This window comes from Ciconia boyciana, chromosome 1 (assembly GCF_034638445.1).
Source record: "Ciconia boyciana chromosome 1, ASM3463844v1, whole genome shotgun sequence".
Lineage (NCBI taxonomy): Eukaryota > Metazoa > Chordata > Aves > Ciconiiformes > Ciconiidae > Ciconia > Ciconia boyciana.
This window is the reverse complement of record NC_132934.1, coordinates 60,098,993-60,123,629: the sequence shown is the minus strand read 5'-3', so window position 1 is coordinate 60,123,629 and position 24,637 is coordinate 60,098,993. Positions and strand designations below refer to the sequence as shown.

The following is a 24,637-nucleotide window of genomic DNA, read 5'->3' as shown; positions in this document are numbered from 1 at the left end:
ATTTAAGCAAGAAATAGTCACACAAGTAATAGTTTGGAGGACTGTTCCTTCAAAATCATTGTATTTAAGAACATTTCAGTTCAGCAATTTAAGTGCAGATTGGAGATGCCTAGTTTTACTAGTTTTCTAAAATAATTCATTCAGAAGGAATACTACTTTTGCTAATATTAAGTCCTACACACTGACATTTCAGATCAAGCCTCTGACAGATCTTAAGGTTGCCAACAGACATGCAGTCATTCACCACTGCTCTGCACTTTGGCTTTCTGAGGACCGTACTTTGGAATTCCTGTAGATTGAATAGCTGGCACAGGGAATTCAACATATTAGTAATACTGTTTTCCATGCTCCTTCAAAGAAAACCAGTGCATATTTCTCCAGACCTGAGAAAACTTATAATCTTTTTATGTCACATACACAGAGAAGAAAAAAAGTTGTCATGCATATTTCACATATTAAAAAAAAGAAAAAAAAATCTTCCTACATACTGCCATCCAAATACCTCCAAGCTATGCTTTCCTTACCAGCAACTGAGAAGGGGGTATGTACTAACAGGAAAGATGCAACACACAACATAAATCAAAAATTGTGAGAATTAAACATCAACAGGATGGAGAAAAGGAACCTGCTACCACAGCGGGCAATTAAAAGACCAAAAAAAACCAATCAAAAACAACCTACCAATCCAATTATCCATCAGAGACTCTGCAGTTACTGCGGCTTCTACATGACTTGCAGCCTTGCTGATCAAGGGCTGTCACAGGACACCTAAGCAATAAGAATTTCACATTTCAAACTTGGAACACTTATCAGCAATTCACAGTTTTCAAGAAGCCTAGGGATACCTGTTCCACCTTGGTCATTTCTCCATTTTAAAAAACTGCAACACAGCGAGGACACTCGGTGGGGGGGGTTGTTAACTTATTCTGTTCTTATAAGTAAACTAACCTTTGCTAACCTATCTCCATTTGCAGCAGGGAGCAGTATGACTTTGTTAGAAGATTCCCCCTGCCCTGAACTCATTGCCTGAGTTTATACATGCAATTTTTCCTCTAAGCTTACAGTATAATAATGGAGCTCTATAAGGTGAGGAAAAAAGCCTTCATTTCATAGGTCTTATTACAATAGTCTGTGCATTTTCACCACTGAATGGGGAAAAAAACCTACCCAAACTAGTCCCCCTAGTGTACCTTTGCAGTAGGAGCCTAAAGAATATGTGGCAAATCACTACCCTGTCTTTTTGTGTGAAAGTAGCTTTTTTTTTTTTTAGTAGAAGACATAGCCACTTACAGAAACTGCAGGGAAACCAGGCAACCTTTCAATCCATTTATCTAATTTCCTGCTGTTTCTATTTCTGAACAAGTCAAAAAATAAATGTTGTACAAAGAAAATTAATCTGTATCCAGAAGATTTCATTAAATAAAATGTGCTGACCTGTTGGCAATTGCCAGGTCTGGTTTTAACATAGCACTTTGTTTAGCCCGGTGCTTTCTGTTCCTTCTAGGACTGAAATTGTATTAAAAAAGCTAACAATGTTTAAAAGACATTTAATTCATTGTCATTTCCATCCTGACACCCATACCTTCCAGAATACATAAACGACAAGCAGTGCTGTGAAAATGTTTCCTGTAGTAATTTTAAGAGTGCTATAAAAACCAAGTGCAATACGTACACAAAAAGGTAAGACCTTATAACAACTGTTCAGATGCATCCTCAGGCTAATTTTCAGTTAAAAAAATGCATTTTGGAAAAAAGTAGGCTTTATTTGCTGTCTAACAGTACCCCTGTTCCAAGTTGAACAAAGCAGAAGACATTGTACTCAGGTGAAAACACAAACAAAGATCACTTGTCTGATGCTCTACAAAGAAGAGAAATCACTTGCTTTCTAAAACAAAACTGGGCACAGCAGAAGAGCTAGGAATCTCTCCAAAAAGTGTTACATAAGGCATTGTCAAACTTCATGTCACCTCCACAGAGGCCGCAAGTTGCTATTTTTGCCCCCCTGGTGAGCAGGGATTAATGATCTAAATGACACAATTCTCGGATAGGAGGTGACAGGAGGTGATAGCAGAAGCCTGCCCAAAGGAGAGCTTCCTGGGCTGAAGGCTTGCTGGAGAGGCTGGAGGGGGATGGGGAAACCACCCTCCCCACCTTAGCGTCCCGGAGAAACTCCAGCTTCGCCCCGAGCGGGCAGGCTGGTCCCGTTCAGGCAGGCTGCCTGCCGGAGCCGGCACGCCGAGGGGCAAGGCGTTCACGCCCCACGGCGTGACACCCTTCCACCCGCACGGCAGCAGCCACCAGCCCCCGGCTCTCCTGGACTCCTCCGCGCAGCCGGCGGTACTTGGCGGGACGGCGGCCCCGTCCCCCCTCCGCCCCACGGCTGGAGCCCCCGCGCAGCGGGAACACATCCCGGCCGGAGGAAAGGGGCGTGGGGCGCGGTGTAAACAACCGCCAGTGCGGACTCGCGGGGGGAACGGAGTGCGAGCCAGGCGGGGTAACCTCCCTCGGCTGGGGGGACGGGGGAATGTGCCCCTTTGTGCCAGGGGAGCGACAAGCGAGCCTCCGCCGGAGCATCTCTTCAACTCCGGATCTACTGGGGATTAAAATCCAGGAGATAAAACCACCACCCCAGCCCTCCCGGACTCAGATGCCCCCTCCCCCGGGCTGCTGGAAGGCAGACACTCACCGATTGTTTCTTGCCCTCCCCCGCCCCTCGCCTCTAAAAGCAGCCGCGACCCGACGAGGCACTTACCTTCCCCGGGTGGCTCCCGGGCCGCCAGGACGGGCGCTCAGCGCCCGCCTCTCCGCCCAGGCAAGCGGTCCTTCCCCCTCCTTCGCTCCAGGCGGGCAGCTCCAGCTCCGTCCCCGCAGCCCGGCGCTCCGGAGGTGTCAGCCGGCGGGTCCCAGCCGGGGCGGCACCGGCGGCTCCACTCTCCGCGGGACGAGGAACTGCTGACGGTGGGAGGAGGAGGAGGGCGGCGGGGAGGTCCCCACTCTTCCCGGGATGCGCCGGCGAGGTGGCTGCCTCCTCCTCCGCCCAGCTCTCTCTCCAGGGCCTGCCCGCTCCCTGCTTCGCACTGTCCTGAGGTGCAGCCCGGCCCCGTCCGTCCGTCCCGCTCGCCTTCCCCCGCCCCTCTCCCCGGCGGCGAGCCGCGCGGCGCACAGGCCCTGTCGGCGGCCAGAAGGACCCGGGGGCGACGGGGGATTCCGGCCCGGCCTCCTGTCCTCTCCCCGGGGCCTGGTGCACACTCTCCGCAGGGAGAGGAGGCCCTGCCCCGGCCTGGCGGGCGCCGACCAGCCCCGGGAAGGTCACCGGCACCGAGGAGCCGAGCACGGAGAAGCTCCCTCTGGCACCGCCGCGGCCGTTGCTACTGCTGCCGGCCCGGCCTCAGCGGCCGCTGGGTGCCGCGCTCCGCCCGGGCTCGCTCCGTGCCGGTGCCCGGCGGCCGCCTCCGAGTGTGAGTGCCAGGCTGCCCCCTTCCCCTTCCCCTTCCTTCCTTCCTTCCTTCCTTGCCTCCCGCCCCTTCCCCGCTGCCAGCCTTCCCCCGCCGGGTCCCTCCGGCGCCCGGTGCCAGGCTGCCCCCTGCGGGTCTCGGTGCCGAGCCTGCCCGCCGCCGGCGCTGCGCCCGGCGGGCAGAGGCGGGCGGGAGGGCGGCCGCGGGTGCCGGGAGCGGGGTGCCCGCCGCCGCTCTACCCCGGGCTCAGCGGCAGCTGCAGTGACTGTGTGTCTGTGTCATGTCTGTGCATGGGCGGGCGGAGGCGCGGGGCCGAGGCGGAGCCAGCCCGCTGACACGCCGCCCAGCGACAGGCGCCGAGCGCCCAACCAGCAGCGGCCGCCACCGCGGCCCGCCCGCGCCGCGCGGCGCCCCGGGCCGCTACACCTGGGCCCGGGCGGAGGGGGGCCGGGCCGCCGCCCGCGCCCCGCCGCGGCCGTGAGAGCGAGCCCGCCCGCGGGAGGGGGCTGTGAGGGAAGAGCCGGCTCCGCGCGGGGGGGGCCGCCGCCAGCCTCCCGCCCGCCGGCCTCCGCCAGCCTAACGGTCGTCCCAGCCGCCGGCGATCGCCCTCCTAACGGTCGTCGCAAGCGCCGCACCTGAGCGCGCCGTCCCGGCCGGCGAGCCGCCGGAGCGCGCTGTGGTAAGTGAGGGGAGAGCGAGGGGCGGCCCGGGCCGGCCCGGCCCTCGCCTCAGGCCCTGGCGGCGGGGTGCCCGTCAGAGAGGCGAAGCGGCGCCCAACCTTCAAACGTGAGCGCTCGGCGGTGGAAGACCCAACTTTCTTCCACCACACGTCACGAATGAATACCACATCTTTTCGCTTAAATGCGGCGGAGCGTGTCCCTGCGTTGTTTCCCTGCGTGCTGGTAACTGCTGAGAGTGAAGTGATAAATACACCTTTTTTTCTCCCCTGCCGTGGGCGTAGAACAACCATCAACGCTCTTCTTTGTTATTTTTATTCATCATCTTTCTTTCACTTCATTAGCGGTGTAAAATGGATTGTTGCAATACATTAGCATACTAAGAGGACCGTATGATAAACTGTGTATGCGTGGAGAGGGTGCCTGAAATTTCAAGAGGCGTGCAAGAACAGAAATTAGAGGTGGGGAGCAAATGTGCATACAATCCGATTTTAAAAAGGCATTGATCCATTCTTAGAATGGAAGAGGAAGGAAAGTATACACGTGCTTTGAGTAACAATGCAAATAATCAGAAGTAGCTATAATGGGGATACTATTCAGTTCTTACTGTTTTCTTCTTCCAGAATGGCTTAAGAGAAAAATGTTGTTCCATAAAAGACACCACAGATGCTAATTTCTCTTGTTACATGAACTGCTTAAGTGCTATAACTTATTCAGAAGTTGATTTATTGTGGGCAGAAACTGTGTTTTGCAGTATGCTGCACCAAAATATTGTGAACTCTGGAACAGGTTATTCATGGTGAGATAGTATTTGCCAGACTTGATTAAGGCATTGGTCCATCAAGCTTAGTATTCTGCCACCAGCAGCGCCCACTTCCCCTGGTGCTTTAGTCAAGAGTGGTTATCAGATGAACTGAAGTAAATCATGAAGTTGAACATGCCAGTGATATCACGTAAGTGTTACTAACTGCAAATTTTGACGTATTATTACAACTAGGAACGCGGTTTTGGGAAAAAAAAAACCCTCTGCATATCTGTAAAAATAATTTAATTCTGATATGAATGATTTTCTGGAGAAGCTACAGTAACATGCAGATCGGTCTCCATTGTGCTAGTTATTTTCATGAGCAAAGTCAGAAATAAGCTATACTGAAGTGACTTATTCTGCCCATTCTCCTAAGTGAAGCTAAAGGATTAGCCTTCATGTAATAATGTTTTCTTGCACTGTTGAAGGATTGTAACTGCTTTGGTGACAGTCACAATGAACGAATTGCTGGGGATGTATGGAGGAGGAAACAGGATTGTGTATATGGCTTCATTATTAATAAAACCAGGTTGTCTCCTGCCTGTTACTGGAATTCTCAGCAGTTTCACTTTTTTTAGTCTCATGCTATGTCTTAAAACCTAGTAAATTGTCAGAGTCTGATCCTACAAAGTATTGAACAATTTCTGACGGTTCTTAATGTTCTAATGTGCTATTAGAGCTGGGAACTCTCAGCACCCACAAAAATTCTTAGGTTTTAAGAGCAGCATGGATTATTAGGATTATCTGATGTACCACTATACGTGACAAATGATGGAACTTCATAGTGAAACAAAATGTCTTACTTAAAATTACTCTGCATTTGTGAGGTTGGTGACCTACTCACAAAATGGACAACAGTTGTCCAAACCCAGAGCAGCACTTGTCAGAGGCTCTAGCCAAGCATGATTACCACTAGGTTACAAAAACTAACAGGGACAGGAGGAGTGACTACCTATGAAGATAGAGTTTTTCAGAAATTGTGTTTATAAGTGAGTAATCTTTTCATATTCATCATAAAATCGTTCCATCAATCTTTGTCCTTGAAAATCCTGTAGTGGCAGTTGCTTTGGACATAGAGTAAACAAGCAATGCGAAAGGATCCTTATGCCAAGGACAGGTAGAAGAAATTAGATGCAAATATTTGCACTTCAGATTTCATTCAGCCAGAAGGAAGCTTTCTCTAGAAGCTACACAGGTTCTGGAGTGAGATGTCTATTTACATTTAAAAAAACAAAAAAGCAAAATCTATAGTAATGTCAAGTATATAGTTTTTTAAAAATTATCAGTTATATAAGGTTGAAAATCTCAAAGCTTTAACAGTCATATTATTAAAAAATTATGTAAACCAGACCTTTTTTTTTTAATAGGATACATGTCAATTTTGAGATAGTGTTATATGATCAAGTTGTACTGATGTAAAATTACTACACAATGGTCTCATTTTTTCCTTATTGGAACAAGAGATAAAGGCGTAACAGTACACAACTTCAAACAGCTTATGGTACTTTCACTACACCAGAACATCAGCAAGTAAAATAGGATTAAGTCTGTTTATAAGACCCCAAACACTTACAGATTATCTGGGTTTTGATGAAAAGAACAAAATTATTTCCAATATAACGATTTTATGTGAAAGGGAGGTGTAAGGCCCATAAGTATTCAAACTTATAAAAGTGCATGAAGTTCATCTCCCATTTAACACCACTGAAGTCTTTTTTACATTATTACAGTTGCTTCATTATTCTAGCTGAATTCAACCACTATGAGGTCTTTTGAGGAAAAAGACAGTGCTTTGTTCAGGGGGTGACTGAAAAGTGCTTTACTACTCTAATAGTGCATTATGTGCCAGCTGCACCAGAAGCTAAAATATTCCTAAAAATCAGGAAAGTGTTCTGTCCCCATTCCTCCACACACACTCCTTTGGTTAATCAGCATTTTACATACCTAGTGAGGCTGATGCTGCTGTGTCACACTCAAGATATGGGATGTGCATGGACAAAGCTAAGTTCTCCATGACCTGCTTTTGTGTGGAGTTGATGGAATAGCTACTTTTCATAAAATCAACTATTCAGGGTGTTCTTATGGGGAACAGAAATTCAAATCCGATTTAGCAGGCTGGCTGGATTGTGTCAACTGATCCACTTCAACACAGAAGGTTGTGACTTTGTTTATAAATTGCCACTCTTAACTTCTAGATGCTAAATTGCACAACTGTTAATAGTATCAGAGCGTGAAGAGCAAGACCAAAAGTCTGAAGCAAGTCCTAACCCTTGAATTAATTCTTGTTATCATCTGCCACTGCAATGAATACAGGACTACTGCAGAACAGGCTGCCTAACATCTTTTGTAGTAGGAAAGGGCTTTCAGAGAAGAAATAAGTTAAATTTAATCTACTCTGGAAAAATAAATTCCCAGTTCTTGAGTGTAAAGTGGAAGCTCTGTAACATATGTTGTCCACAATGGGAAATAAATTAATATTTAATGGAGATTTTCCTGCGCATGTACAGAAAAAAGAAAAATCAACAAAACCCAAGAAAGTCAGAGTAAGATCCAGATTCCCTGGGGTTATAGCAACTGGAAAAAAATAAAGACTGGTAAACTGAATGCCTTTAAATAACTAGAGAACATCATGAAAACCTAAAACTTTCAGAATGTAAAGGAAATTAGGTTATTAAAACAGAAATTATTTCTCTTTTATGCCACAATAGCTTTCAGACAATAAACTGATTGCTCTGTGTTAACTTATTTTGATTTTCATATGGGTTTCTCCCAGAATTCAGTTGTACTTCTAGAAGCAAAAAGGTAAACATCCGTACTAGAGTCTTAGATAGTATTATGCCCTATATCAAAGAAAACTTGAAGGAAAGGGGTATTTTCCTATTTGTTTACATTATATCTCTGACAGAACTTTCTGTGGATTTTTTTTTTCATTGCTGCCAATTACTACTTTCTATTTGTTGTGACTCAGTCATTTAGAGAATAGTTGGGGTTTTTTTGTTTGTTTGTTTGGTTGGTTGGTCTTTTTTAAGGAATAATGCTTTTAAAACCATAAAAACTAGTGAAGATATGCAGAATAAATATGGTGCAACTTTAATTTTATGAAGTTAATCTGATTTCAGGTTGATAGTACTTCTTTAAGTTTGGACCTACCATGGTCAAGTCAATCCTGTATTTCTACTTACAGAAATAGTTGATTACTATTTTGCTAATATAACTTATATAACTCAGAAAAGACTTTATTTCATACTCCATAAAGTCAATGCCAATGTTTCCAGAGCTCTTAGTAATGTGTAACTGCATCCTAAAAAAAAGGTAACAAGTACTGTGTTTGAAGTTTCCTTTTTTTTTTTTACAAAGGAATCTTCACACCTATGCTGTTTGCAGTGAAATTCTGTATAATGTACAGTAGCATAACTGTTCTGTATTAACATGTATCATTCCCTTTACAGAATCTTCTAGGAAAGAAAAGCAGCATTGTACAAACTTTAAAATAATTTTAAACTTCACTGTCTATGAAGGTGAAATTGACCCAGGTACTCATAAGCCTAAATCAAGGTATCAAGTCAGTGGAGCAACTGCACTGATTTCAGGGGTATTCAATCTACCCCGTCTTCGTTCTGGGAAAATATATAGACACATATATACATAGACACACACTTTTCTGAAGTTCTTTTTTAGTAATTGTTTCTATTTGACCACTTCACCTCACTCCCAAGCAAATAGTGGATATAGTGTCTCTCTCTTGTTACTCTGTTTCTTTTGTTACACTTCTCCATTTATTGCCCTGCAGTATGAATGCTAAATAAGATTATGAAAAGCCTTAAATGAATTATAGACCTGTATAATTAATATCTGCTATCCTTTCTAGAAGTATTAAAGCACAGGATGTATCACTCCTCCACTCTTAGCCTTACACATTTAGATTTTAATTCATCTAAGGACACCTTTCACTACTCTGGTGAAAAAGAGGATACTCTACCTGATCACAGCAAGACCTTTTGTTTCCATTAAAAGCACCTGTCTTATACATGGAAGGTTTAATTGTTTTCAGAATAGCTTCATTAACTGCTGAAAGTGTTACCAATACAGGCCTCCCCAGAGCCAGGACGCTAATTAGAAGGAAAACTGGCCTTACAGTAGTTGAAGAATTGTGTCTTCTTTAAGAGAGCAGGAAGGCTCATTCAATCATTGACGGAGTGTTTCTGCCAGAAAGTAGGAATAACTGCCAGTTATATGAACTCAGAGAATACCTGTGACAAATGAGTTATTCCCACAGTCAAATAGCCTCTTCAGACAATCAACAACAGTAAGCCTAATAATGATTAAGTAAACAACGTTAAGATGTCCATCAAGTTCCATGCAGTCCAAGCAATGTCCTTTATGGCCAGCATCATCTGTCATCTCCAATGTCCCTAACTTGGTGGGTTATGCATGTTTGAAGGGTGCCATATGAACGCTTGGATTGCTTCCTTAAGCAGCCAGAGTGTCAGTTGTTGTAACGCGTCTGGCCTTCATCACATTTATGCTGATTTTATATTAAAGCTCTTGTAAGTATGACCAAAAAAGTCTATACAGGACTAAAGAGTTAGTGTAAATATAAAATGTAAACCAAATTAAAACAGACAGATGAATGATAAAAACAATAGATCTTATTACAAGTTAATGCATGATATCAAGACTTGTTAAAAAAGTTTTGTATCAATGGTCAGGCCTTTAGAATCTGTATAAAAAACCCCTGAATTAAAAATAGGCACTGTGGGGAAGGAAATTACCCTAAACTTACTTATAAGAATCACTACCTAATGAGTCAAATAGGAATATTTTTGACCAAAAATAAATGACCATAATTATCAGTTAGACCCTAGAACTTCCATATTTTTTCCCAATGAGGGCTATTCTTTTAAATATTTTCTAGAGGATTTCTCTAGAAAGCAGAAAAGCATTATAGCTGCTACTATCCAATGAAGGGAGGGTAAAGTAAAACCCAGATCCTGTCTAATGACTCGGGCTTATTTGCTTTTTGGCCATCACAACAGTAAGACTGCCCAATATGAATCTTTTCTGGTGTTTTAACAAAATTGACAGAAGAAAGTCCACTTTCATGTCCTTGTCAGCAAAAGCACAATAGCAATATATGTACATACTTCTGAATATAAACAGGGAGCATAGTCTGAACAGCCAAGCATACAAACATGAGCTCATTTAGTGGCCACAAGTGGTTGTGTATCTCAGAAGTGTACTGTGAATAAACTAAAATGTTCCTTTGCTGGGGCTGAGATGCAACTGCGAGCTGTATCCAGCTCTCTGGCCAAGACTGTCAATGCTAAAGAAAGTTTCCGTGTTCTTGCTGGCATTTGAGAAGTTGTGAACTATGCTCTGGACTTGCTACATTGGCAAAAGAATAGGAAAGGTCTCCCCATCTCAGCAGTGAAATTGTCAGTAACAAAAGGATAATCCTTGTCAGTCTCAACAGCAGTTACAGGGAAGTTGATGCTAAGGTCAAGCAACAAGGCAAGACCAGTACTAGTGCCAATGAACCTGTCAACATTAAACACCTCTTTTTCAGAGAAGTACTTTAACACTTCAATATTCTGTGATTCAGACTGTATCTTGACACGGTAGGGTTTTTTCCATTGATTCTGAGGTGCAACTAAAGCTGTCAGACATAGTAGAGGCCAAGCAGACAAGGCCAGACCCAAAAAAGGACAGTCCTTCAAAGTCTGAAGGTGACATTGAAGGAATCCAGCAACAGATACAAAAAAGCCCAACCAATTCAACAGATATTTTACACTCTCTGTGTGTACTTGCATTTCTGAGCTTGGCAGCCACACAGGTGCTGGCATTGCTACTTACTCTACAATTGCAGTCTGTATCCAATTGTGTACTGAGGAAAGGAATAAGCTTTTACTACCATGGATGGCATCAGAATTCACAGTTCCTGCAGCACCTAAAATAAATGACCAGACTGAGCAAAGTTTCCAATGAAATCAGCATGTGTTTAAGTAAGTCAGTTAAAAGAAGAATTTCATCTACGGAGAGGGAAAATAATTTTAAACATCACTTCTCCAACCAACACACGAGATCTCAGTGCTGGAATCGGAAATTATACTGGCATGGTGCCCTTTGCCCATGTTGACAATATTTCCAAGTGTGCTGCCATATTTTTTCTATGCCAGCTTGATATTACAGCAGTTCCAATGAGAGGGAATAACTTGAGAGATTTTTCCAGTATCAGACTTGGTGCTAATGGCTTTTTGAAACTTTTTCCCACTTTATTCCACTCAGCATAACAAAACGCAACATAGATGCAGCCAAGACAAGTGATCATCAGCAGGAGGTACTGTATTTCCTTACCTTCTCCCAGATCAAGGTGAAAAAGATACCACTCATCGAGAAGAGGTTTTATGTCAAATACAGTGGTAGCTTTGCTATGGCAATTACTAGGCTGTAATATAGGAGTCTTACCCTGTTTTTATCAATTAGCTCATTGAAAGGAAGGACTAATTGCAAGTCCTCTTTCTGCAGGATAATCTGTGACAAGTTTGAGAGGTGGTGGGCCACATATTACTGGGTGGTCAGCAACTGGAGCCTCAAAACTAATGATGGATTAAGAAATCCTCTCAGAATTCTGCTAGGGAACAATGCCACCAGTGTGTGAGCATTAAAAAAAAAAAAAAAAAAGGGTTTTACTTATGTAAGGCTTTAAAAATCCATATGTGCTTAGTAGAGAGTTGATAAAAGGGAAGAGCTGCATCCTTAAAGAATCTATACCCATAAAGTGAGCTCAGACCTCTTCTTCCTTGACTAGTCTAACACAGCAGCTAAGAAAGCTCACTCTCCTTTGAATTGTTACCAGGCTTTGCATCTGCTGATCCCTGACAGGAAACAAATTTTTTTAAAATTATTTTTGTCTTCTTCTTCTTTTCTATCCACCACTGCAGGGACAAAGCTGAGATTTTCTGAACTGGTTATCCCTCTCTACTCAAGCCCAGGTAGGGATGGGTACTGGAATTAACAATGGTGAGTTTATTTCTTCCATAGGAGACAGAAGGAGAACAAAAGAGATTTGATGGGGAGTTGGGATACAAGATGAAAACCAGGATTGTCTGGATGAAGAAATCGGATGTTGCTAAGAGAGATGAGGATACTAAAGAGTGCCATGAAGTCTGCACCTGACCTTTTTGCACATCAAATAAAGTAAGGGTCTGGTAGAAGTCACTGTAATTGTGTCATTAGGAATTGTATCATAATCTGAAAAAAGGAGGTATCAAATTCTGTTTGCATATGAGAATTTAGTTGTCATTTCCTAACTTTGTGTACTTGAGTTTGCAACCACAGACATGTTCTATTAATGTAGCTTTTGTGTGTAAGGCTGGATATTACAGAAAAAGAATGGAGAAGATGGAGTCTTAATGAAGTTTTTTTTGCTTCAAGCTTCTACTGACTGCATTGCTCACAAGTGCCTATATGAACAGGAAGCTTTTTTTCCTTGTTTCTTTCTAGTGATGACATTTATAGAAAAACAAACCTAATAGGCACAAATAAGAGTCAGATGCCTAGATGTCTTTTATGCCATTGAAGGTCTCAGAATGTTATGACAGCCCAAACCATTTGTATTTGTCGTACAGTTAGAATAGGATTCCGCCATCAGATTTGGGGTTTGCTCCCTGAAATAATACTCACAACAGGTATTCTCCCTTCTGAGCGTTTTTGAAGAAACTGGGGCGCTAATGAATTACATTTTTTGAAGAATATTTTGACAGCATCAGTGTAACAGGACATGAACAGGAAGACAATCCTATCCACCAGCATACATGTGGTAAAGGCTTAGATGCAAGTGACACCTGCATGACAAATTGGATGCTAGAAGGTACAGCTGTCATTGCTTGATTTCCATCAATCTGCCCCATTACCTCAGCAGATCAGTTGCTTTATATACTAGTAATCAGGTGCACACAATGATTCTTTTGATAATCTCTGTCACTACTGTTGAGCAGATTTACACACAAAACAAGGAAAGTTGTGGCCTACCCTTCCTGCACTAACTTGTAGCAGAATGTCCATATAACTAACTTCAGGTGACAAAATGTCAAATACAGCAGAGGTGCAAGCAGAGCATACTGTCTTAAGACATTAGAAGGCTGATTTGAAAGAGGAATTACACCAGCTGAGTTAATATTATGTTCCAGTTGATTTTCTAGACCTATGTTCCTTCTGCTAGGAAAGGAGGTAGCCTTTGGGAAAATACTAATTTTCAGTTTCCTCTGCTGCAAAGAATAGCCTCAGAAGAAGGATGTGCTTGAAGCCAATTGTCACAAAATATTTGGGTTGGCCAGAGAGCTTGGGACTTCACAAATATGCAGTGCAATGGAGTTTCAGCATAGTGTACATCTCTGATATAACCGATACTTAACATGCTACTTCAAAGGCATCCTTTGAAGAGAATTTCAGTAGACCCAGTCTCCAGCCTGTCCACAAGGTAGTTGTGCAGTTCAGCACCAAGTCTAGTGAGAAAGTGACACTTTCTACCCTAGAATCTTAATGTATATTGGACTGATTAACATCCCTTGAATGACAGGATTACATAACAAGGTCAGTAGCCCCATAGCTCTGTACTTGACAATTAATTTTGATGCAAACATATAGATACCGTTTCTTTTTTGGTATCTTCTTCTTCCATTATTTTTGTAAACAAAAGTTTAAAACTCAGAAGAGAATGTTTGCAGACCCTGGGGCATCTGCCTTTCTCTGAACACTGAAGATGATTATCTCAAAATGATGTGTCAACTTCTTAGCAGGCTGCTAATTCTAGGACTCTGAAAGCAATAGGCATGCTTCCATTAGGTGTGTGTCATTTCACCAGGGACAGAAAGATATGGACTTATTTTCTACAATTGGATGAAGTGGGAAGAGTAAATGCAGGAGGACAAGTAGTTAATAGAAATCACTAAGAAATACAATACTAAAAATATCCTGTCCCCACCAGTTTAAATTCACACCTACTCCTCTCTGAGCAAGAAGGAGAAAAAAGAAATTTCCATCTTCAGCTTTCAAAACTTCATCTGTCTCCTGGGTACTGAGCACCAAATCTTCAGCTGGCAGATGTTGGCAGATGGTGCTGAAACCTTACCATATTTCTGATGGATCCATTCTTCAACACCAGACAGCCAACTTGAGTGTCAAAATCCCAAATGACTCTCAGCACTACTTGAGGGCAAACAATCACAACAATTGCCTGGGGACCTTACACAACGTTGTCAGCCTGACAAGGCTAAGATGGGTAGTAGACCAAACCATTCTGCAGATGGGTAGAGTGTACACTTCATTCCTTAGCCTCTTCCTGTAGCTACTATGGCTGTTACCAGCTCTGCCTCCAGTACTGCTGCTCAAACCTGTTGCTTTCCTGAGACCGAGGTATTAGTGCCTGATCAACCATGTCAGCAGTACATTGACTATTTAAACATGGGGGATGACAGCATCAAAGCAAACCAGACACCATAAATAACGCTGACAGAGTGGACTTGGAGGGGGCAGTGAGCAAAGAGGAAGGAACCAAAGAGTTGCATCATGTACTTATAAAGTTTAGGTGAAATGAACACAACAGTACACCAGGCTGGAATGTAACTGATGGAAATGTGGGCACAAATGTCTTTTTGACTGGTTAAGGCTGTAATGAGAAAAATTACATAGCTTCTAATTGGATGCATGTTAAAAACTATGCCCCAAACAAATGGAAATTAGATGGGATTCTGAACATGCTGTGTAACATGAGTCCAAATAAACAGGACTCAGAGGGAGAGGAAATTACAAGTGAATTTTAGCAGTCACTGCAAATTATCTCAAATAGGTTCTTTACATTTACATGTTTTTGTGATGTCAAGCTGCAGGAGCTCAGGAATTTTCCAGAGCTTGTTGCAAGTGCTGTGGCTCAGTGGAGGTCTGAGACTCTTTGGGACAAGATTGAAGATCCCATCTGTAGTCTCGGTGAGTCACCAAAGTCTATGGGTGCTGAGATCACAACTCTGAAAAAGCTGTACAGACATGCTAAACACTGCATGCTGCCAGTTTCCCCAGAGAAATCAAGAAGGCTTTTATAGGAATATGTAAACCTTTGCAGCAGACTAGCCCCAGGTGTGGACCAGGTAAGCTGTGGTCCAGCAGGCTGCTTTCGCTATGCCAGGGCCGTGGAAAACCAAGTTGGCTGCTGTGACTGCAGCTGTCACCACCCAGAGAACAGGCAGGATGTCTAGTGTGATGTCCCCTGCTGGGTTTCGAAGGCCTCTCCAGCAGTGCTGTGTCCAGCAACATGCTACCCACCCTCAGAGTTGCTGGAGGTGGACACTTTCCACATGGTCTACAGCCTGTCTCTCTCCAACTCCTTTCCCGTGTGCAATAGCAGCCCCATCCTTAGTCCCTCTGCTTTGAAGTAGAAACATTGCATTTTGCATATGTTGTGAGAAGTGTTGAGCTGGCTCTGCTTTGCAGGACTGGGGCTTACAGGTATACCAGAAATCCAGAGATTATTAGGTAGGATCGCTACATATCTTTGTACACTTAAATACTTTTTTTTTAATTCTAGGAAAAGCTTACTGTGTTTTTCTCTATCAAGAAATACTACCTAAAGGTATTACTCTTAGTAGTTCTGCATGAGATAAGTAATTTCATACAGTGCTGTTCACATTCCATACAACTAAACTCACCACCTTCTAAAAGCAACAGTCAAAACAATCCCCCATCCCAAGTAGACAGATCCATAAATTCTTTAAAACTTTATCTCACATTCACATACACACAAAATAAGGGTCTCACTGTGTTCTGAACTGTGAGACTTGGTGAATGAGTGATGCAGAATCCCCTCCCAGAACTGCAGGGTCTCCACTAAAAATGCACGTGAGGTATGTCTCATCAGGCACTGAATCTCTCCACTGATTTTGGCAGGAATCCGCTCTATTCCTACGCTTACGAGTCCCTTTATTTGAAAAATAGAATTAAACAGTCTGAATTGATTGTTGCATAAGTAATTGTTTCAGAGAGGACCAAAAGACGCAGTAGTAAAGAAGAACTAGTTAGGTGGAATCTACTACTGGTGTGAAAACACTGCTTTGGGAAATAAGTTCTTAAGTAGTAATCTGTATGTGATATAGAGCTAGTTTTTCAGTTTGACACATGTTCTCTTCAGAGAGGAAAAAAGAAATGAACCTGACTTCTGTACTTCTGTAGTTATAAGAACGTCTTTTCTAAATTTGTGATCTATTCACTTCATATGTTTCCAGATTCCCTTGATTTGTTAAAGCAGTAATTCATGGGTGCAAGTGGAAACATGTGGGCAGTGGGATGGAGTAAAAGGTAGCCAGAATAAAGAACAATTCTGTGGAGCACAGACAAGGCACTGAAGACTTTGCTTCTTATTTCTTGGTTTCTTTTTTTTTTTTTCCTTTATGGCTTGCGTTGGTGGGATTTACAGTCTAAAAGCTGTAACTCGCTGTTAATGGTGGTTCTCATCTGGGAATATATACATTTAAATGCTCATACTGTTGTAGGCACTGAAAATTAGCAACCTTTTTTTACACTGCTATTCTATAAAAAGCATAGGGAATGCCCATAAGAGGATCTTTTCCTTTAGCAAGAAGACACAACCTGATTAGAACATGACGTAATCTTAATACGCATTTGGTATCTTTGGTATCTAACTTAGAACTCAACTCCTAAGATGCTGGTGGTAACGGCATGCTGGAAAACGTAAAATTGCTAGCCTGATGACTTTTTCATGGATTGTCCAGAACTGATGGGTATTGCTAGATGAGAAGGAGCACATGAGAGGGAAAAAAGGATGGCTGCCAGCAGTAAAAGAGTCACTGTTGCTCCTTCCTCTACAGCTATGACAAGAAGCCAATGCTCCAGCCATAAGCAGGGACAGGTTGGTGAAGGATTAGGAACACTGACAGATACCTGGCCTCCAGAGGAAGTTGGAAGTGTTTGAGCAAGAAGATGGTCTTAGAATGCAAGTCCCCAAAAGTGAGTAAATAAAAATAAGCATTAAAAACATGTGAGGGGAAAAAAGAGGGGGTGGGGGCAGAGGGGTATGGCAGGGAGAAGAGATTGCAGCATGGTGAAAGAAAAGGTGGAGGTGGACAATGGAGCCAGAGACCTATGCAAAAATAAACACAAAGGAAGAAGGAAAAAGAGACTGCTGTTTCAGAGAACTGAAGGAAGTAATTAAAATGAAATCTGGGAGAAAATCATAGAGAAGAAGCAGAGAAGACTAAAAACATCTTCTGAACTGCAGCCCACAGATTTCCCAGTGTGCTGAATGGCTAGCTCAACAAATCTCATCCAATTTGTGGAACATTCAAAATACCTTTAGTTAATTTTGTAACCTCCTCCCTGGAAATGCAGTACACTTTCTATACCACTAAAGATGTGTCTCACAAGTGGAAGTAGTGATTAATTTGACAAGTAATTAACTATTGAGCCCAACTGTCCCATCAGTAACCGACTTGAATAGAGAGACCAGTGAATGTGATGACAGGCAGCGGAACATTAATGAGTAAAATAATGATAATCCTATAGAGGTTAAATGGGAATGACAAAACAGCTATGTTGGCTCTTGCCCACTTTGAGCTTGTGCACTAAAGGGGTGTAGTCAGTCAGTCTCCAAATGTAACATACCAAAGCAAAAGTTAAGACAAAAGGACCGAGTCTATCCCAATCTGATCTCGTATAAAAAGGAGAGAGCATTTTATGAATATCCACTCTGACTACCAATGAACTTAGAATTTCAGCAGGAACTGATATATTTGATTTATAAATGCAGTGTAGAGAACAATCCCTAATTTTTTAAGAGTTCTTTGCATCTTTCAAGGACTCTGGCCCCCTTTTACTATCCAATATGGATCATGCTGAAAGTAAATTCTGCTATTAAATGTCAGCATCTCCAATAAATGCATTAACATCTTATCCAAGCAGATTGTTCCAAGAGCTTTTAAAATGGTTGGTACATTTTATATGCAGCAAAGGTCTTTAGAGATGTCTGTTTATCTTGGTTTCCTGTTAATTTGGCAAGGACTGAAGCACTAGACTTCATCACAGACCAAGACTCTGTCAGACAGGATGAACTTCTGATGAACATTGACCACTGAGACTAATTATACCTAATTATGGCAAATGTTTCTCCCACATGGGCACTCACAATTCTTCACACAACAGACACTAAGAATATTTGCAGCTGCTTTTGTCTCTCCCTGTAAACTGATGAAGCCCCCATCAAAATGCAAATGAAAATGCTGCCTTCATCATAGCACCAAGGTCTCATCCTTTCTGCTTCCAGCTTTATTAACAGAAAGATTGTTTGGAAAAAAACCCAACCAGATAACAACCAAAACACCAAAGCAAAGTAACTCAGGGCAAGAACTTAGGCTCAGCTGTTGCTAGCTTTCCATCTCTCAGAACTTTCTACCAAGTATTCGAAGTCATAGAGTCACTTGACTCATTTGTCAAGTCCAATTTGAAGTTCAGCTAAAGATTTTTGTGTTATGAGGATTTCACAGCCCCTTTCTGCAGAATGCAACACAGGTGAAACATTTGAATTAGCAAAAGGATATTGCAGAGTTTGCAGTGCAAAATTAGACCTGATAAAATTGCAGAGGGAGCATTTTTAAGAGAAAGACAAATAAATGTTGCATTGGGGTTAGAGTCCTCAGAGAGAGAAAGTTAGAAGTGGAACTCTGTGACTTCAAGGGTCTTTGGAAAATGGCAGCTTATTCCTTGGAGAATGCAGCAATGAACCAGCTGGTAGGGGGTGGTGATGCCAGATGCTACAATGTCTGCATTGAGGTAGGAGGGGAGCAGATGAAGTAAAGGGAACGTGTTCTGGTATAATAGACAGCTAGAGGAACATTACTTCAGAAAATAAAAGCATAAGAAGAAAAAAATACAGTGGTCCAGCATACTGGAAACTGGAGGTTAATGTCTCCCAAAGGCAGAGACAATTTTCTCCTAATGAGAATTTTATTATTGTTGCCCATCTCCATGACACAGGAGGATCATGGCTCTGGGATCTCACAGAGACAAAGTTACAGCCAGACAGTCATTGCCCCAGAGAGTGACAGAGGAGAAAGGTTTGTAGTGCTGGTGACAGGGTTTCCATGGAGGATGCAGAGGGGAAAGAAAAAAAAATGCTTTGAAGATGGTGTACACAATCATTTAAGTTTCAAGCTGGGACTGACGTAAATCTCACCCTGAGAATGAAGGATGACAGACTTGCTGTGGGACTAGCAGACAGCAATGGACCACCCCACGGAGACAGTTTTTCACTTACACACTAACTTCACAATATGTAGTTTTCAGTCCTGTTGATGTTGATGCATCCTTATGTTTCTAGCAGCTGCCTATGCACAGTGCATATTACGGTAGAGGAATAACGAATCACAGAATGCTTTCTCATGAGACTAAGCTAAGCAAGATGCCTGTCTGGTGGTAGTCAGCTTCTTTACTAATAAAAAATTCAAACCGTTACATCTCCTTCATTCTAGGACTGGCTCCAACACTCAGTCAGCCTCTGCCTTACAGAAGAGCTGACAGTTAGACTAATTTTAAAGCATACAAATCTCCTAGTCTGGACTGCATCTTTCCCAAAAGAAGCAGAACTGAGCTTAAAAAACAAAACAATATACCCTGAAACCACTAGTTTTAGGAGGAGCTTGTCACTAGACAGGTACCCGATAAAGGAGTGTTTTAAACCACTTTCCCCTGCCATCCCTTTCACCTATGACTCTTGACCTGAAAATCAGCTCACAGGAGCACTGTAATCACAGAAGCAACAATATCAAGCCCTGACCCCTCTTTCTGGCAAACACACGCAACCAGAGGGACAGCTGAGAACATGCTTTGTTGGGGCAGAAGCAGCAATACAGAAAGCATTCATTTCCTTAGCAACTAGGACAACCTCTTCTTTAATTAGCACATCATGGTCTGAACTTTGCTAATAAAACCTGCCTACACTGCATGCTAACCATGGGTTAGGTAATCTTGCGCTTGCCAACATACGGCAGCCTACCACGCTTCTGCATCCTGACATTCTCCACACTAGCACTCTGTTCTCAGGTCCCACATCTGCAGGCATGCTGTGGGTGGTGGTAATGAATGATACATCCTTGCGGTTTCTCACCCTGGATTCATGATCCCATATCCCATCACACGTTTCTCTGGGCTGGCAGGCACAGGGTGCTCTGGAACAGCTTCCGTGTGCTCTCTTGGGATTTGGGAGGTTACTGTCTATGCCAAAGGAATTAGTTTCCTGGCATTAGCCTAGCAGATATGGTAGAGGAATAGGAGAGCTACCTCGCTGTCCAAGCAGCCTGCCTTGGCCTGTCCTCCCTGATTACTGCTCTGTGCCACCCTCTTCTGGAGCTTCTTCCCCAGCAGCATCACTGACAACTAATAGACTTGCTACGAAATCACCAACATTTCCAGTGGCACCAGCAATTACAGAATACACTCTTCTAGAAGATACGTCATATGGGTTTGTAGCATGATTGTGCTCTGCTTCTGCCCCAATATTACAGGGAAAAAATAAATAAAAACCTGATCAAGGAAAACTAAGTATCTGGATGAAAACAAGTTTTGAGAAAAAATAAAAATGACGATTTACTAAACCATTGTCATAGCTCTAACTACAGCTCATATAGACCCATTGAAACTTCTATCAGCATAGCAATAGTAGTGGTAAGTTTAGAGCAGACAGTAAAACTGGCCTGAGATATCACAAGCTCAAATATTTATTCTGGGCTGAGTTCTGTACTGCTATGGGTATCGGAGAGATAGAGTCCAAAACTAGCATGGGTATGCCTGTATGAAATCCTACCACTCCAGTGGAGCAAGTAATGCTCTGAGCCAACAGGACTCACTAAGTGGGAGAAATAGCGCATTCAAAAGGGGAGAAAACTAAATTTTCATTTTTTAAAATGCATTGTTTAATAATAATATGAATTAAGGAAGCAAACTCTTTCTTTTTGTGTTTTAATGAATTAACCCTGGGGATTAGGAAAAGAACACAAGATCACGTGCTGTGTTTGGAAAGCCTGCTCAGCAGAACAGTGGATGAGGCTGTGACTACTTGTGGGATCACCTCCAGTATGCTTTTACCTACAGTTTACATAAAAGTATGTCAGGAGGTTTCTTAATTACAAGATTACAATGTTAGAAATGTCAAAGGAGAGTGTTTCACAATAAAGCAGAGATGATTTCTGAAGGTATCTGGTTTGGGTTTGGTTTTGTTTTTTTAATGTTGAACAGCTATGAACTGAAGGAGAAAGCTGCTGTCATCCTACAAGAAGAGAGATACCTATTCAAGGTACCAGATACCCCTTGTAAATGTACTCTCTGAAAACCAAGAAATCCACCTCAGGATCAGTAAATTCTGAGTGCCCATACATGCTGTACAGTATCATGCACACATAAAATATCAAGCCTACTTTCTCAAATGAGGATAATACTTGGAATACTAGCAACAAGATGCTTTTCTTCTGTGTTTGAAAATTTCAGACTTTTAACAGATCATTGCCCCAACAGAATCAGAGATTCAGAGAAGTGAAGTACCGTGATCAAAGACACACACCATGCTTCCGAAGAGGAATTCAGGAAATGCAACTTCAGCTAGTATAAAGAACTGTCACCTCTTTGCTCTGGTTATATGCATCCCTAAATTAGCCATTAGATAATTCTGCCACTTCACTGAACTTTTGCACATTCTTCATTGAAGGTATTATGCTTCCTTGTCCAGGAGGAAAGGCTTTAGTGGTAGTTATGGAAATAGAATAAAGCGCCCATGCAAATCTTACATTTTGTGTATTCTCTTATTTGACTATAAAAGTGATATTCCCAAAGGTGTGGAGTCAGGAATATTTTAAAACTGCTGATGAGCATCATCCCATTGCTAGCTTAATTAAATACTAGTGATTTACCCATTACAAAAGACAGTTTGTTCCATTACAAAATCCTTTGCTAGTGTATGAAGGCACAACAGGAGCGTGTAATATCAACTGCATGGACTATTTCTGTAAAATAGAAATAGTGAAGTTGACTTCCTCTGGTAAAGTGTTTTGAGATCTACTGATGAAAAGCTCAGTAGGGGCAGGTAATTTCATTATTACTCTAAAAGTCTGTTGCTCCTCTTTGCACTGGCAGATACTCCTCTCAACCAATTAAGATATGGGATTAAAAGGATGCTGTCAATTTAGAATATTTTTCCTTTAGCTGGATGTCATGGTTTAACCCCAGCCAGCAACTAAGCCCCACACAGCCGCTCGCTCACTCATCCCTGGTGGGATGGGGGAGAGAATCAGAAGAGTAAAAGTGAGAAAACTCGTGGGTTGAGATAAAGACAGTTTAATAGGGAAAGCAAAAGCCACGTGCACAAGCAAAGCAAAACAAGGAATTCATTCACTGCTTCCCATGGGCAGGCAGGTGTTCAGCCATCTCCAGGAAAGCAGGACTCCATCACGTGCAATGGTTACTTGGGAAGACAAATGCCATCACTCCAAACGTCCCCCCTTCCTTCTTCCCCCAGCTTTATATACTGAGCATGACGTCATATGTTAGGGAATAGCCCTTTGGTCAGTTGGGGTCAGCTGTCCCAGCTGTGCCCCCTCCCAACTTCTTGTGCACCCCCAGCCTCCTCGCTGGTGGGGTGGGGTGAGGAGCAGAAAAGGCCTTGACTCTGTGTAAGCACTGCTGAGCAGTAACGAAAACATCCCTGTGTTATCAACACTGTTTCCAGCACAAATCCAAAACATAGCCCCATACTAGCTACTAGGAAGAAAATGAACTCTATCCCAACCAAAACCAGCACACTGGAATGGTAGTAACACCTTGGAAACCACACAATAAAATTCCTTTCCAAATGAGATCTGACATTCTTGAGCACTTCCATTTGTTTTCATGCACTGATCCCTCTACCTGTGCAGAGGTCTTGCTGACAGTTCCTGCTGCACTCCTGCCCCAGGGTACTGATGATGACACTACATTAAACATCTCCTTGGAAGCCAGCAAGCCTCTATTACTTCTGTAAGCATCTCTGGCAAGCAGAGCTGCCCCTTCTGTTCCCATGCAATGGAAGCACGGGGGTATATCTCTTGCTTATTGCATATTTTGTTTAATAACTGAGGACTTAGCCGTCAACAGAACATGCTTCCCCGGGTTCAGTTTAAGCCTGTTTCTTTCACATCCTGAATGTGACAGTCACCTCCAGGTGGGCCTCCATGGAAATTCTTCTGTCAGCCCGCACGCTCCAGGGCAGTGGCAGGATTAACACACACAGAGAAATTGGGGTACTTGGTACATAACTGGAGTCCTGGCTGCTCTGACATAGAGCTTTGGAGATCTCTTGTAACCTTTTATGGGATTTTAGAGCTGTGTTGCTGACTAAGACACGGGAATCTGGTGTCTTGTCCATTAAAATCTGGAATTTCTGCAGTATTTTGCTTTCCAGAGATATTTGCATTTGGAATAGGAGGGTCTTCCCATATGGTGATGACCGGTGGGAGGGTAGAAGAAAGGCAGAGATATTTGCTGTGAAGTTTTTCTTCCCACTGTTTCTGTTGTGGAGAAATAGTCAGAAGAGGGTTTTCAGAGCTCTCCTTATTCACCAAGTCTCTCTTGTCCTTTCTGAAAAATCTTAAAGGTGTCAGCATGCCAGGCCTGAGGAATTTTGGGTCAATAATGCCCAAGGTTAGGGTGCTCAAGAAGATTCAGGAGAGCATTTTATTATGTTTGCTTACCAAAGACACATCTTTGAGGAAAAAAAAAAGCTAAAAATAAATAAGTGTTTTGGATTAAAAATACTTTTAAAACAGTAAACTTAGGTGTGAGTGCTCCTGTCAGCAATTTCCTTTTGCATGTAAATAGTGAACGGGCTAAAACAGGTAACTTTCAATAAGCTTACATATTTTCTAGTGTATTGTCCACACCCTTTACTGAACAGTGGGCAGAACTAAAGATGATCATATGTGTGTTAAAGTTCTCTGTCACTGGTAGTTTACACAGGTTTTCCTTTAGCTCGAATAGATGTAGTCTGACTTGCTGGAGAAGGAGCGTTGTATATTCAATTCTGATTTGCCATTATCGTAAAACTGTAGTGACAATGTATAGCATGTGAAAAACTGGTGAACCAATGTTAAAAAAAAATACATCGGTGCTATAATTTGTTGACATGTTTAAAACTCATCCCTGAAATGGATTCCTTTGAGTGAAGGACTAACTGTACAATGGCCACAACTCTTGCCAGAAGCCTCTTATTTGCCCAAGTGGAAGCTGAAGTCCCCAAAATCTTGTTTTACATTCACCCACAGCACAGTGTGAGCAGGAGCCCCTCTGTTTCACACAGTCAGGGCACACACATTTGGCCAGCCAAGGGGACTGTTGGGTTCAGCATTCTTAATCGCTTTATAATTGGATTCTTTGTTGGGCCACTTTGTGTGCATTTATCAGCAAAGTCCAGATCAAGAGAGGTCAAACAAAGCCTCCCCAAACTTGCCACTGCCTTTTCCACAATTGAGATCACTCCTTTAAACTTTAGAAGACCAACATTTTTCTTTATGGCATCTGTGGACTGCGGTAACATTTACTTCAGATGAAATGTATTTCCATAAGACTGACAGAGGGCCCCTATAGTCTTGCTTGCCTGTGGGAGCAGGGCAAGAGGA

General features: G+C 42.8%; 1 protein-coding gene and 1 long non-coding RNA gene across 5 annotated transcripts in view; one reads left to right on the top strand and one right to left on the bottom strand.

The window, feature by feature from the left end:
* Positions 1-3,745, bottom strand: part of LARGE1 (LARGE xylosyl- and glucuronyltransferase 1) — a 300,884-nt gene extending 297,139 nt beyond the window's left edge. For 2 of the 3 annotated variants that reach the window (XR_012043802.1, XM_072870273.1), the window contains exon 1: positions 2,753-3,379. The gene's annotated coding sequence lies outside the window, so the exon portion shown is untranslated. Of the gene's footprint in view, positions 1-681; positions 769-2,752 lie in introns of all 3 variants that reach the window. The other variant, XM_072870284.1, reaches the window with a different exon arrangement.
* A 101-nt stretch (positions 3,746-3,846) lies between these two features.
* LOC140655579 (uncharacterized) lies at positions 3,847-21,756 on the top strand. Of its 2 annotated transcripts, none has more exons than XR_012043805.1 (4): positions 3,847-4,134; positions 11,979-12,134; positions 16,814-16,952; positions 21,507-21,756. It is a non-coding gene; the product is annotated as an uncharacterized lncRNA (long non-coding RNA). The 2 variants fall into 2 exon arrangements; XR_012043804.1 differs by lacking the exon at positions 21,507-21,756 and adding an exon at positions 20,980-21,466.
* Positions 21,757-24,637: the final 2,881 nt, after the last annotated feature.